Source organism: Amblyomma mixtum, chromosome 8 (genome assembly GCF_055824585.1).
Source record: "Amblyomma mixtum isolate Tamu chromosome 8, ASM5582458v1, whole genome shotgun sequence".
NCBI classification, from domain to species: Eukaryota; Metazoa; Arthropoda; class Arachnida; order Ixodida; family Ixodidae; genus Amblyomma; species Amblyomma mixtum.
The window spans coordinates 61,090,184-61,105,905 of NC_143019.1; positions in this window are offsets into that span (position 1 = coordinate 61,090,184).

The window sequence follows — 15,722 nt, forward strand, 5'->3', positions numbered from 1 at the left end:
CATACACCGTTGAGCTGGTTGCACTAAGCCCTCTCTAAGCGTTCCTGGAGCGATGTCAGCGCTGTAGTAGGGTATTCAAGAGAGGACAACACGAACTGAGAAAGCCCGAAGCCTGCTTACATTTTGAAATGCTTAGACATTCAAAACCCTGAGTGCTTTTTACCTGACTGAGGCCACGCACTTCCACGCTTCCGTATTCTGCTGCAGTAATCGCACTAAGACCGGTGTGGTCGCTCTCTGCTTTGAATTTCAACTTCGCGCATTTAAGACATCAACTTGAAGCGATGTACCGTATGGAAGAAATTTCTCTAGCGCCGTCTCCCTGCCCAACATTACGCATTCAAGGAAGGGAAGATTGCGCATTGAAAATTCAACCCAATTCCGGCAGACTGAGCCGAGCGATTTGCATGCGTTGATTGTAATGCGAAATTAAGCTCCGTATGTGTGGGTAGGTGGGTCTTCTGTGGCGCATACGAAGCACGGCTACCTTGAAACTTTTCTGTCTTCCAAAGATTATGTTCTTTTCTGCGGCTATCTTCACATACGCCGAAATAGACTTCTCGCCTGGCAAAGGCAAGCTGCAACTCGCCCGCAGACATACCTGATGAAGGAACCGACTATGTTTTGAAAGGTCGTGTTTTTCGTGTTTTTTTTGTTATTTCGTATTTGGTTGGCCTTCTTTTCTAACTTAAATTAAGCTTTCAGAAGCATGGAGACTGAAGTACCATGAAGGAGGTCCCTGTGCCGCGTCTTTCACATTACTTGTCGTTGGGTATCATTCCCCCCCCCCCCTTCCCGATTTTTCGAGAGCAAGTTGCAGCTTCTAATGCGTTGCCAACGGAGTGTCAGACGCCATAGCACACACACAAAGTTAAAAAAAGTCTAAAACAGCCCGAACCAGAAGGATCTTGTTTTATTGCTGTTTGCGTAGCACTATTACATAAAATCGCGAGAAAAAAAATCCAAACTCAGCAAGGTTTCTGGAAGCTGCCGAAAAGGCTATGTAGCGCAATAGTCAGGTGAAGCGCATTCTGAACTGAAATAGATTTTACTGATGAGCAGAAAAGAAAAGAATGTTCAAAAATGCAATCCTTGTTGCGGGATTTATAATAGAAGTATCTGAAACACATATGTACCAACAAAACCTCGCTCTGTGGAGTGCCAACCACTTTCAGCTTTTTTTTTTTTTTGCGCCTGACTCCGAAATGTTAGACTTGTTTTGTTAGCAAGCTTATGAATGCTTTGTTCTGAGAATCCTCTGAATATAATAAACACAGCGACTGCAAAAAGATGATCTTGCGCTGTTACCCGGGCCAACACCTGAGAGACTGATGAATGGGCCGAGCAAGTATGACAATCACGCTGCAGTACACTGAACTTTTGTTACCTCAGAGGGTCAGTGTACTGCAGCTGACGCCCCAGCGCGTTGCCTTTCAGACTTGGATGACGTGCAGAACCGTGAGCTGCTTTATGTTACGCAGGGCCCATCTTGACGAAAACAGAAAAACCCGGGGTCGCTGGCCTGGTTATTCAGCAACCGCACAGAACGGATGGAAACAAAATTCTTAACTTCTCTTTCTTGAACCACGCAGTCAGTTTTACTAGCATCTTCAACGGCTTCGTTCCACGAACCGCGTGCGTCTCATTTTCACCCGATATTCTCCACCGTGCACGCTGTCATTTCTCCATCGCTTTGCTTCGAAGTTTACGGCTGATCATCGGATTCTCTTGCGTCTATTTCGTCGCACATCCTGTCTTTCTGTGTCTCTGCAACCACAGCTGTATAAGAGACTTTTTCTTGGGTCAATAGCTGGTGGCGTTGTCAGGTTAGTAATATCCGCATGTAGACACATGATGATGTTAACCGCATTAACAACCAAAAGCCCCCGAGCTTTGTAGTGGGAAATGATTGGTTTATGGGGGTTTAACGTGCCAAAGAGACGCAGGCCGTGAGAGTCGCCGTAGTGAAGGGCTCAGCAAATTCCTACCACCTGGGGTTCTTTAATGTGCACTGACATCGCACGGTACACGGGCCTCTAGAATTTCGCCTCCGTCGAAATAAGACTGCCGCGGCCGGGATCGAACCCGCATCTTTCGGGCCGAGCGCCGTAACCACTCAGCCACCGCGGCAGCTTTAGTAGTGGGAAATGACCTTGATGACGGTCGATCGATTCATTTACTGATTGATTGATTGATTGATTGATTGATTGATTGATTGATTGATTGATTGATTGATTGATTGAGTTGATGAGTGAGTGATTGTGCTGTCAAAACCGTGAGGTGTTACTGAGAGGGGGGGGGCGGAAACTACAATATAAAATTGCACAGAAATACACTGAAAGCACTTGTACGCTGGAAGATCACGGAGTGTTTCCTAGAGAAAGATGTTTAAACTTGTTGTCACATTAAATGATGGCGGTGAGGCCAGAATGGTAATTTCAGGTGACATGAAAGTACTCCTACTTTATGGCCATTATCTGTAAGAGACGAAACGTACGTCAATCGAAGAATTAGTTTAGTACAGAAGCTAAAGCTGGGGAAATAATTGCTACATAGAACGACGAAAAAACTTAAGTCCTCATTACTGCTTTCTCAGGCATCATTCCATGGCGAATTGAGTTCGTTGTTGGCCGTTGGTATTACAGTCAGCGCAGTTTTTGGGTCAGTGGTTGCTGGGTCAATGCTGCAGAGACTTTAAGCTCCTCAATGAGAATCCTCAACATCGCCTTCTTTATGCTCGCTTAAACACCCGGTATTTGAATTAGGAAGGATTTTGTTTTTATTAGGTGAATACGTGGGCAGATATTGGTTCCTCATAGTGGCATCGGCTACTCTTTCTCGTGAAGACAAAAATTAGCCAAGAAGCGACCAAATAACACACAATGGCATAGGTACGCCACACAATACACACAGCGCAATTAACAACGCAATACCAGTGATGCTAGCAGCGACTGGCCTCTTTAAAAAACAAGAAAAGGAAAAGCTCCGTATAATAACTGTCATAATTGCAGCCATGAAGGGTGGTATGCAAAAAAAAAAAGGTAATCAGGCAGTATTGCTCTCTGCGAACATGGACAGCTATCAGCATGTGAAGCAGGTACTGTAAAGCCGATATCATCTTCGCGGTGGTATTAACTTTGGGCTACAGTGCCATGGAAAAGGAAATAGTTCAAGGGTCTTAAGGACACAGGGTTCAAGGGACACAAAAAGTAGAAGTGTCAACAACAGCACTGCGGTCCACACTGTCCACTCATTCAAGACGCTGTCGCTGCGACATTATTATGTCGCGCGACGGTCTCTCCTACAGAGAAAATTCTCCATACATAACATTCGTTATAAATGTTACCACGGAAATATTGAGGAATTATTAAACAAGGAATGCAAACTACCTGCAGCGTCCGGAAAATAAATTAGACCTTCTTTGAGAAGTTGCAAGATAGTGTTTCTTCGCGTGTCTTCTCAAACTATTTTTTGTTACTGAATGAACAAACTCCAAACAATCCGATCAGACAACCAGCTATGCTTATCTATGAAAAGCGCTCCTTATCTTTGTGCACGGAGCCAGTCATGCGTGGTATGCGCAACATATAAAAGCAAATTTACTAGGTAGAACTCGGGCGAACGAGCCGAGAGGTACGCGACGACAAGCTCAACCGCGAAGTCGCTAGGCGTTCTATACTATAAACTGAATCTTTACCTTTCTAAACCCTCTATGCCATGTTGCGCCTCAGAGTTATGAAAGAGCTTCGACGCAGGTTGTCTACGCAGCTGACTGCGTTCCGCAGGCACTCTGTCGACACGCGTCAGATTGAACTCAATCTAAAGCAGCTGCTGCTATCGAAAGCAATATGACCAGCCGTATTACGTAAAGAGTCTCCTATGAAGGCAAGCAATGCCCGGTGCTGGGAGTCTTCTTTCGACTTTGGAAAATCTAAAGATGTCATGCCGCTGACAGCATCCCTCGTCACTCATCGTGCTTCGAAAATATGTCGACGCTGACAAGCGCTTTATCTGCTACAGCGTGAGGAAAATGGCCTCACGCCGCAGTACGCTGTACTCTTTTCGAAGGAAGCAGTCTGTATGCTTATATATTTCTGTCATTTTAGGGAGTGGATTCCGATCGCATAAAGTTGAGCAGTCAGCTCTCAGGAATGGAGTGGCATAAAGACATGGCGTACCACAGCGAATCGTATTGCAGAGGTTATTCCAGAAAGTGCTCAGGCTATCTTCATCTTTATAAAGATGAGTACACCACTACAGAGTTCAAGTTAACGAGATCGAAAGTTCTGTCACAGCAAAACCCGAGGTAACTAGGCTCGGAGGAGAAGGAATGAATGGCATGCGAGATGAAAAGATGATTTGTTTTCCCTGCTTTAAGCAATATGGTACATTTACTCCAGGTGTGTTTTGGGTTAAATTCGATTGTTATGTTTTGGGCGAAAGGAAGCAAAGCTAAATAAGTACGTTGCATCTATCATAAAAACGAAATCCAAAGAGACGAGAGACGACGCCTTGGCTCAACGTTATATCTGTTTAAGGGATAAAGGGTGAAACAAAAAAACTACTTATTTGACGCAAGCTTATTTTTCTGCTAAGTGTGCAAAATCTTCCATTTACATGGGCTGCTCACCTAGGAATAATTAGTGCTGTCAAATTATAATTATTTTATCTAAAGCAAGCAAGCAAGCGGAAATACTCCTTTGTTAAAGCGACAACTTAAAGCGACACTATGCAGCAGCAGCAGCAGCCGAAAGGCAACCATTATGCTCTTTGTCGCAAGTCTCAGTTCTCAGAGTATCTGCTTCTAGGATGTATATATTTTCCATCCACGGTCCTCGAGAAGTGCTAAGGCATGCTGACGAATCCAGGGACACCAAAGCCTTGTAGACTTGTTCGTGTTCCCATGAGAGCCCCCTTCAGGATATTAATCAGGCAGGGCGTCCTTTTAGCCTCGAGAGTCATGTTAGCTCTGGCGCCCAACCACTTAGTGCCACCGTTGCATCAAGCGTAGCGTCTTGCTGGTTAGTTTAACCTCCCTCTTCCAGCTGCTCTTGCGCCTCTAACGTTGTTTACGTCCCCCGGTGAAGTTTTCCCTCCTTCCGGCTGTCGCTCGTGACTTCGTGCGTCGTCGCGTCCCTAATTGCGTAATTATGCTCGGCTCGTGGAAGGCACTTTTGAGGGGATTCAGTTATCCGACCTCGTACATTTTTCTTTCATATAGCTATTTTCTGGTTACAGCTTTATCTTACCTCTTCTCTGCCTTCTTACGACTGCTCTTTGCAGATGCTGTTTCGCTAGTGTGAGCGGCATGCAAATGCGCATTTTTCAAGAAATCAACATTATGCGGCTTTTTGCTGCTTATTTTTTGTGCCTGCTTCGAAAGGCTTTTTTGTGCTTTCAGTATTTGATAACTTAAGAAGAATTTTGCGCACAGTCCAAAGGTTTGGAGACAAATACGGCTGAAGTCAACAAATCAGCTGACCCCACCTTTACAACTCGTTCGGTACGGGGGTTGAGAGCGTGAAGGCAAGGTTTCGAGAAGTTTTGTCATGTCTTAATTCAATGTGCAGGTTGTACTTTAAATTGTTTTTCGTAGATAAAATCACAAAATATAGTATATGGCACGCTTAAAGGCATGCTTATTCTATAACTAATTAAGTGATGATGACGTACTGCCTTCTCATTTCAGTCCTTTTCTTTGTCCAGCTTCTCAGCTCCTTTCGCTCAACTTTGTTTCCTGGTAGTCTTGAGACAAACGGCTATTCGATTTTCTCGTTAATTTTTTATGTTCGGTTTTGCTGGTTATTGTTCTATGCGCTAACTGCGCAACTATAAAACCCCTAAAAAAACAGTAAAGAAGCAGAGTGAACCTGGTATTTTTTGCTTTATTGCTATCAAGTGTTAGTAATACACAGCCCATACAAATACTTTAGCTGAGCATCGGTGCCTTAGTCATTTCGTGTGAGAAATACGTTATTAAGAATAAAAAGACATTCTTCTTCAACCTAATCGCAGCTCTGAAGTCTGTGCCTTAATCCGCTGTCAGCTTTCAGAGTCAGCTACTGCCTTAATTCGCGAACGCTGCGCGGGCGTTCTGGTATCCGCAGGGACAGACCCTCTTCTCCCAAGCAAAAGCCTCCACACGACCCATTGTATGTTTCTTACTTTTCTGACTGCCTTCTTCTTTATTGTTATCGCACTCTTTTTGGGTGGCCACGTATCTTCTGGCGGGTACTGATCTTTCTTCTCAGCATTTTCTTCGCCTCCAAAACATGCTCCTCTGCACTACATTTAATACTGTGGAGAAGCTGTCTTGCGGGCCATTAGGTGCCGTATGTGCGTTTCCACGAAGAAGGCTCTCTATTGCTGCAATTTCAGTTTAAGTGGAAAAGTTGATACGTCATGGAGGTAATGGGACTCGAGTTTCAGCGCCAAGTATTAAAGGGGTCAAGCAGTGCAAGGAGGCCCTGTTGTATTGTAGTCGTAGTCAGGTACAAGTTTTATCCATGGGTCACATAATCACCTGAAAATTCATGACACACATTCTCAATGGGTCATGTGACCTCGGTAAGTGATCACACCATTTCATGCCAACGATGACCAAGAAATCTCGGAAGGGGGTGGGTAAGTGGGGGAGACTGAGCCTGGCTCCTGAGGCTGACTTTCTTAATTGATAGGAAAGTGAAATTAGACCTATTGACCGCTCTATTCCAATTCAGTAGAGTCCATGCGTATGTATAGCCTTTGTTAAATAAAACAGGTCAAAGGTTTCGCTCCTGAGCTGCATGGTGGGGCTCTGGTGGCATCTGGGAAGGAGGAGGAGTAGAAGGAGGAAAGGCAGAGAAGTGCTAGCTTTCGCAGGGGGGAGGACACGGATTCCTCCGAACATCGGCAGATTTGAACGCCCTCAGTTAGTAACGACTCATCACTAGGAACAACTCGGGACAAACGCTTCCAGTTCCCTTGGCTGCCTTCAGGTAACGTATGACTCTGAAAATTCAAAAACAGCAAGTTGACATCATCCGTAACGTTAGAAAGAAAGGTAGAAAATGACCGAGTGGTTGCAAAAAAGAATGTGATAGGCCGCTAGGCTTATCGGCACTGGTTGGGCGCTGTCCCAAATTCCTGTTAATGCTAAACGTTTGACAATGGCTGTCCGCATAGCTACCTTTATGCACTCTTTGACATGTGCAATGGTTTATCTATGTACCCCCCTGTTTTAGATCGACGTACCAGTGGCACCAAAAAAGTAAACTACGTGTCGGCAACTTAACTTCTGTGGCGTTGGAAGTACTGAAAATTAGAGGGGGTGGGGGGCGGACGTTTTATATTGGGCTCTTAAGAAACAGCTGTCCTGCAATGAACATTACTCGGCTGATGATGGCAGTCATTACAATGACGTCCGGGCGACATCGTGATGAAGGTTGCTTTTCTGTTGAACAGAAAAGTTTTTCAGGGGCGCATATCGTGGCAGGTGTCTGCGCTAACAAGCACTTGTCCTTCATTAGCGGGAGCGATATGCAGGCAAAGAGTTTAGTTGGCGACGGGCTAGGAGGCGTATAGGCGCATACAGGGTCTGTTCTGAAAGTAGTAGGACTGGTTTTTTCCTGGGCGAACGGGGGGACGAGAGGTGGTCTGCGCGTGCAGGATCGTTGAAGGGGGATATTGGAAATGCTGGGGAAAATCGGCAGTCGGCTCTCGGCCACTGAAGAGAAGAGGTCGCTTGTACTGTGAACCCCTGTCGAAACGTCTCGTCACGCAGAATCGTCGAGCGTTTAATGGATCAGCGATACGCGATCAAATTTTAAGTAAATCTTGGTAAAACGGGCAAAGAGACTCACAACATGATTAATACCCCTGTCAGACGAGCAAGTTTAGTGTCATTTTCAACGAGTGACACTCGCCTGTAGTGTCATTCGCATCGTGTCACACGATGAACTTTAATGACACTCGCTGCTGAACGCACTCGGCAAGAAGTGAGTTTGGGGAACTCACTTCACTTTTCCCGAGGGGCGAAGTGTATAGCCTCGGTAGCAGCGTTTCGAAATTAGAATACAACGTCGGCAATAAAAGTGGCGTTTTATTTAACGCAGATAATTTTTTTGCCCTCTTGTTCATGTAAACTTATTCGCGTTGCCATTAAATATATATACTGCACATATTCCGATATTCTTGCTTTCAGTTGCAATAATTTTTTAGGCAGCCGCAGCGGTATGGCTATGGCGGCTAGCATGGCGACCGTAGCAACCATCTGCAACTGTTTCGGTGTGACGGTGCAACAGTGCAGTGTTTGCAATCCAAGGAGGTTCTTTGTAAGTGCAGTGTGTGTGTGTGCAACATGGAGTTCTGCGCAGCGGCTGATGCAAGAAGAGAGCGGGCGTCTTGGTCCGAATCTCAAACAGATGCCTTGATACGGCTATGGGAGGATAGCCTGGGCGACCTCCGGCGCACGAAGCGTAACGCAAAAGTTTACGCAGCCATCGCGGAAAAGCTGCAAGCTTTCGTTTCTCTCGAAAGCCCATCGTTCTCTCGACACTGGACGAGCAGCCAACGGTGACAGCGGCGATGCAGAATGCGTTCATCTGCAGTTGTTGTTCGAGATCGCTTATTCTGCTCGCTTGCTCGTCGATGGCTAAACTCGGTATTCGGAAAGATGCTGCGCTCGAATGCACATGTATGTCGCCACCACTTTTTGCCAATCAGGTTGTCAGCTGCGCAGAAACGTTATCGCCGTGGGTCGCCATGATGCTTCAAAAAATGAAGTACTGCTCCTGGCTTGTCTCGTCTTGCGAAGCCTTTTTTGTAATTGCCAATATTGCACAAAGCTCCTTGATAATCATAAAAAAATTGCTTGCAGTTTGGAATCTACTGTACATTAACTGTACATTAAAGCTTTAAAGCGCGAAAAGTAATATTTTTTGTGCCTTACTTGAAAAGCCATCGTCACCACCATCAATTCCGAATGACACTTTAGTTTTCCGTGTAGCAGCACGCCCCAAAAGTGTCACTCGTTCTGGAGAAGTGCACTTCGTGAAAGTGTCACTAAACTTGCCCGTGTGACAGGGGTATAAGGAGGCCTACGGTGACGCTTCCATGGGTAGATCAGGTGTTTTTTGAGTGGCACAAGCTTTCCCGAGAAGGTAAGGAAAGAGTGGAGGAAGACGCCCGCTCCAGACGCCCTTCGACCAGCAAGACCAACGAAAATGTGTAGCGAGGGAAACATTTACTAAACAGTGGTCGCAGAATGAGTAACAGAATGATTGCTGATGACTTGAGCATTCCTCAAACCCAAGTTTTTGAGATCGTGGCAGAAAACTTAACCATGAGGAAAGCGTGCGCGAAGTTGGTGCCGGGAGTGTTGTCAGAGAAGGAAAAGGCCAACCGGTAGGATCTTCTTCATCATCTGAATGAGGACCCCGATTTTTTGCCCAGCACAAGGCGGCAACGCTGCCTCAGCCCCCCTAAAGCCTCGACTTGGCCCCGCCAGACTTTTTCCTGTTTCCGAGAATAAAATCGACGCTCGAGGGAAAACATAACAGATCGGTAGAGGTGGTTCAACAGGCCGTGACGAGGGAGCTAAACAGCATTCCGGTCCAGGCGTTCCTGGAGGCGTACGAATACTGTGAAACACATTGGCAGCAGCGTGTAGGTGCGGAAGGGTGCTACCTTGAAAAATTGTAATCGTTTGTACTATTCTCTTGAATAAATTTTGTTTAAAAAAATGAGTCCTACTACTTTCAGAACAGACCATGTAGTTTGTCAGTTTACATATTATCGCTCACTTTGTAGTACTGCACAGATATCTTGCGCATGTGCGGGGCCTACGGAAGTAAGACGAGCAAAATAAATACAGCAAAATATCGACACGCAAGCACTTTCGATGCAATGCAGAGAACGATTCGACAAACTTGTGGCTGGCCAAATTATGAAGCATTGGTTAGTAAAAAAGATGAAAAGAAGCTCTGATACCATTAAATTATATTTAGTAAACCAAGAAGTACTGGCAGCTGCAATGTTTAAATGAGTTCACAAAACTTTGGAAAACTACGTCGACTTCGAAGCAAGAGTGAAGTTTTAAAGAAACTCGGTAAAAAACATCCTGATACTTTTTTGTTCCTTCATATCTTTGTCTGTAGGATTAGTTTCCCGCTCTGCAATAACCTGAAGGCTCCGAGCTTCAGTTTCCACTGTTGAAGAATGCGCTGTTATGGCGCAACGTCTGCGCAACGAATGCATTAACGAAAAGAAGACTTACATATCTGATATATAATTCCATGGCGCAGAAACTAAATCGGCATTGCAGCATCGAGCGATGTCGAAACAACTCTAGTAAGAAGGGTTATAACTCGAAGCGTTGGATTTCAGAAACGTGAGAAGCGAGAACTCCAATACAAACTAATAAGCAACAAGTCCAGAAAAAGTTAACTCTTCAGGACAGCGGTTGGAGATGAGCAGAAGCGAAGTGAATGGAAAAACTTTTGCCACCCATATATCTACAGTGACCTTGACGTTTTTGTTTTGTTACCTTTCTGCTTCAATACAGCGGGCATGTTATAAAAAAGTGAAATTTACAACAATTACAGGGTGAAAAAAAGAATATGAGGAGATGTCGGCTTAAGTTACGGCGCATTGACTGCTGCAAACGACGCATCCGTAGAGAGACAGGAACCGGGGAAAGCCGTATAATGTTGGAGTCCCGGGAAATGCGGCATTTTTTTTTCTAGGCAACAGTAGCTCTAGATCTTATGGGAATATCGGTTGCCAGAAGGCATAGAAAAGGTAAGAGAGAGATAGAAGCAAAAAAAAAAGAACAGAAAATAAGAAGACAGCGGAAAACTTTAACCAGGCGTATAAATGAATCCGGCTAAAGAGATCGCGTCTGTCACTAGCCTGATTACCCGATTAGGGACATGGCGGATTGCGAAGCCCAGAGGGACTGCACGACAACGAACACACGACCAAGTCAGAGGGAGGCATCAGCAGGGGATGCAAACGAGCTTACAGTGTAGCAGCTGCCGGAAGGAGGGAACGGGAGAACTAATGAGCTGGCAGTTCTGGATGCAAGGACAGCAGTGAGTTAATACGGGCTGCAGCCCATTTGTGCCTCGAGCTAAAGCACGGTACAGCGGTCATTTATTTAGTGTTTCTGAACAGCTGTCTTGAGGGAAAGCAGAAACAACGTGAGATTCCAAACTGACAACAACCAACCATAAAAGAACTCGCCCAGCAAGAAGTACTTAAAAAATTACGAGGAACTTTAGCGGCTAAAGTGGTGAGAGGCGAAAGCGATAGTGCTGCATTCTGCTACGTAGTGGAGGGCTACGTAGTGCTACGTAGTGCTCGTAGTACGCCGTAGTGGAGGGCTCCGGAAATTTCGACCACCTGGGGTCGAAATTTCCGGAGCTTTCCACTACGGCGTCTCTCATAGCCTTAGTCGCTTTGGGACGTTAAACCCCATAAAAACTAAACTAAACTAAACATTCAGTTGGTGCATTAATTAACTGCCAATTAATGACGCTTAATCTTTGCCTTTAGGAGTGGAACGCGACAGCGTGTTGTAGCGCTGCCAGGGAGTCCACGGAACGCCACCACCCGTTCGGCGCGATGCCTTGCCCTTTGAACGCAACGCTTTTTGAGGAAAGGAAATGGCGCTGCAATTCTCTGTCATCTCGGTGGACACCCGAACCGCACCGTACAGGAAGGGAGGAAGTGGAGTGAAAGAAGAAAGAGAAAGAGCGGCCGCAATGCAGAAAATGAAAATTGTATTTGAGAAAAGGAAATTACGCGCGGTAACTGTCGCACATATCTCGGTGGACACCAGTCTTGTATTGGAAGAAAGGAAATTGCGCAGTAACTGTCTTGATTGTAAAACATTTTATTCGCCGGGAAGAGCTTGGCAAGAGGTCGCGTTAAGTGGTCGAGAGTACATAGCCCTCGACGACTTTGTCAGCCCACTCCACCGCCAAAACTTGCGTTCTGGGGTCAGAGTTAGCCAGCACGGTCTCCCACCGCTCGAGAGAAGGAGCTGTAACTAGGTCACCCGGAGGTGGCTCTATTTTGCAGTCCCACAGGATGTGATCGTAGGTAGCACGGTGTCCACAGTGTTTGCAGTTTGGGTTGTAAAGATCTGGATAAATGTGCGCGAGGAGTGATGGGGTGCGTATCGATCTCGTCTGTAGACGACGCCACGTAACCTCTTGTTCTTTAGTAAGTCTTTTGTCTGGAGGGGGGAAAATTCTCCTCTCTAGTTTAAAATGATTGGTGAGATCATGATATGTGATCATGGAGTCCTTCGTGAAATTCAGGGAGCCAGACTCATCCACTGCCCGGTCGACGAAACCTCGGGCTTTATTGTGGGCTGCCTCGTTCCCCGGATTCCCCGAATGGGCTGGGACCCATATCAATTCGGAATAATTTGGTGAGAATTTGGTTGCGTTAAGGATTCTAAGGGAGGTGTTTGTAATTCGCCCTTTAGCGAAATTATTGATACCCATTTTGGAATCGCTGAAGATGATGCTCCCTTGGGTATGCGCTAGGGTGAGGGCTATAGCCGCCTCTTCTGCCGTTTCAGAGGATTTCGTTTTGATTGTCGCCGAGACGATGTGGTCACCATTCTCGTTCACAACCACAATTGCAAAGGCATTGGTATTTTTGTATTCTGCCGCATCTACATAAAGTGTTCCAGCGCACTGTCTGTATTTGTTATGTAAGGCTTTGGCTCTTGCTTGTCTTCTACCGTCATGGTGTAAGGGGTGCATGTTTTTGGGGAGTGGTTTGATTAGTAGGGCCGTCCTATAGTCGCGGGGTAAATCTACTTTAGCATCGTTATTCGTAGGTTGAAAGTTAATTCCGAGCCTGGTAAGAATACTCCTGCCAGTTCTGGAATTGGCTAATCGCGCTGTTTGAGCCATTAAATGGGCTTCTTTCAGTTCATTGTAGGTGTTATGTATTCCTAACCTCATAAGCCTTTCAGTTGAGGCATTTAGTGGGAGTCCTAACGCAGCCTTATAGGCCTGCCGTATCATACTATCCAATTTGTCCTTTTCTGCTTTCGAAAATTTGAGATAAGGGGTGGCATAGAGTATCCTGCTTAGCGCAAAGGCCTGCACTAGTCGGCATAAATCTCTTTCCCTCACCCCTTGTCTGCGGTTAGCTATGCGGCGGATTAATCGCGCCGTCGCTTCTACCGTGCGTTTTAGCTTAGTGAGTGTGTCAGTATTCTTTCCATTTGTTTGTAAATACAACCCCAGTATCCTCATGGTCTGTACCTCTTTGACAGATCGTCCATTAACATAGACGTTTATTTGCGGGGGGGATGTCGTGGTACGCTTACCTCTTTGTTTACGACGGATCACGAAGAGTTCAGATTTTTGCTCAGAACAAGTGAGGCCGGATTCCCATGCGCATGCCTCAATGATGTCCACTGCTGATGTCCACTGTCTCACCTATTTCGGTGGACACCCGTCAAAATTCGCGCGCAGTGACGTCACGACCATTTCGACCAATCTGAAACGCGGACAAATTTGCTAACACGTCTTGGTCACGACAGTATGAGTCATTAAAGGCTTTCGCCTTAAAAAAAAGGTTTGGTTTGGTTTGGTTTATGGGGTTTAACGTCCCAAAGCGACTAAGGCTATGAGAGACGCCGTAGTGGAGGGCTCCGGAAATTTCGACCACCTGGGGTTCTTTAACGTGCACTGACATCGCACAGTACACGGGCCTCGAATTTCTCCTCCAAAGAAATTCAGCCGCCGCGACCGGGATCGAACCCGCGTCTTTAGCGCCAGCAGCCGAGCACCATAGCCACTGAGCCACCGCGGCGGCTTTAAAAAAAAAAAAAAAGGAACGTGAGAATGCCTGGTATTCTTGGCTGTTGTTTGGCAGCTTACCAAAACTCTTTATTCAATAAATCATGGTTCTTTGACGCCGCTTTCGGCAGGAACTGAGTATTAACGGGTTATTCACACTCGGTGGCCTGTTCTGCCTTAAGGCCGACCTCAAAGGGGCGAACTTTCAAAGACACGAATTTGTAGCGCGCTACCAGGAATTCGTCGCACAATCTTTCATGGGAGGAAGCAGGCAACGCCGCCGCCGCGCGCCACCATCGGCCCATATGCAGTGTGTAGCCGTCGCAGCAACGCTGTAATTATTCGCACTGGCTGGTAGGACTAAAAGAAGTGACTAGAGCACATGGCCAAATAGCACAAAAAACATACAAACAGCGCAAATAAATAATAAGAGCACCGCAGGCACCGACATAGCACCCTGTATGTTTGAGTAGTAGGCGCCCTAAGCTAGCGCCTTATTTACTGGCCGCTATGTTTTTAGGCTGTTGCTTCAAGTGCCCATTTATATATCCATAATAAGCTTTTCTTTCACGTTAGCCTTTCAAGGCATCATTCCCCGTGAAATACGTACATGAAATGAGTTTTCAGCGTTGTTCAAACACACTCCGGTGCAACAAATCTATTGTACAAGACGCGAAGTGGCGGCAGCACATATGGAAATGTGTAGTGTTGGGGCATATTTAATCACATTCGAATTTTTAAAAGGCTTCTGCATGTAAGAGACGTGCGAAGAGTGATTGCGAGCACTCTTTACGGTATTTGCATTACAGCGAGTGAGCACCTGAATCGTTGAGAAGAGGAAAAACTTGCATTCACTTTATTTCGGAATCCGCCGCGCTTTGACCGCAGGAGCTTTTTCAAATGATGCCCTTATCGCTGCAAGGACGTGTTCTAGATTCCATGCGATATTTTGTTATGTTTTATGAGAAACGAGAAGATTCCTGCCAAATGTAAGTCTTGTTTTTATAATGGCTATCGCTGCGCGGGCAAGCGATGATCGCGGGGGGGGGGGGGGGGGGGGGGGGTTAAATATCTGACCACTCTAGATTGGGAGCGAACAGCCGGTTTTCGCGTTGGCAACCATCCTGAGGCTTTCCCCTCCCTTGGTCACATTGTGTGTGTAGTTCTGAGGTAAGAAAGTCTGAAAGCTTATTTACCGCAGGATATCAAACTACATAAATGCAACTTCGGAAACCCAACGAAATTGCGAAATGAAGAAATAGAAACTTTAACAACGAAAAAGAACCTGATAAAGATCAGGCGCGTGGGATTTCTTGGCCCAAGCTGTGGAAGCCGGTCAAGCAGAACCCGATACGCGGGTCAGAGGAGAAAGAGGTGGTACTTTTATTTTGCTTGGTTCCGTAAGCCTGGTGTAAAGCGAGGTCAACGACCCCTGCTTTTTCTTTCTTTCGGCGCTTGCGTAACCCGGGGTAGCTGGAAATCTAGGACGCCATCTCAGCTTGAAAGGCAACACTTTCTTGCTTGGAAAGGTCAGCTGAACACTGACCGTTCCATGAAGCTGCTGATGAAGGTCTGTCTACTGCTTGGTATATTCCAAACCAAACCAAACCAAACCAAACCAAACTTTATTTTATTTTACATATGTGCATACAGTCTTTAGGATGAGCCACAGGCCAAAAGCTAAAGAAAATAGCTTGAAAATGCCTGTGGCTCATCTAAGAGCCATTACAAAATAATGAAATAAACACATGCATACAACGGTGGCAGATCGCATATGAGCACACTGTAAAAAGAATTTATAATATTTACGATTGAACTGATGGGTACACAGAGATGTAGTTTGAAACTAGAAAAAACAATTAAAACTGAACAAATGCATTTGAAAGTTGTACACTGCTGGGTTGATTACAAAGG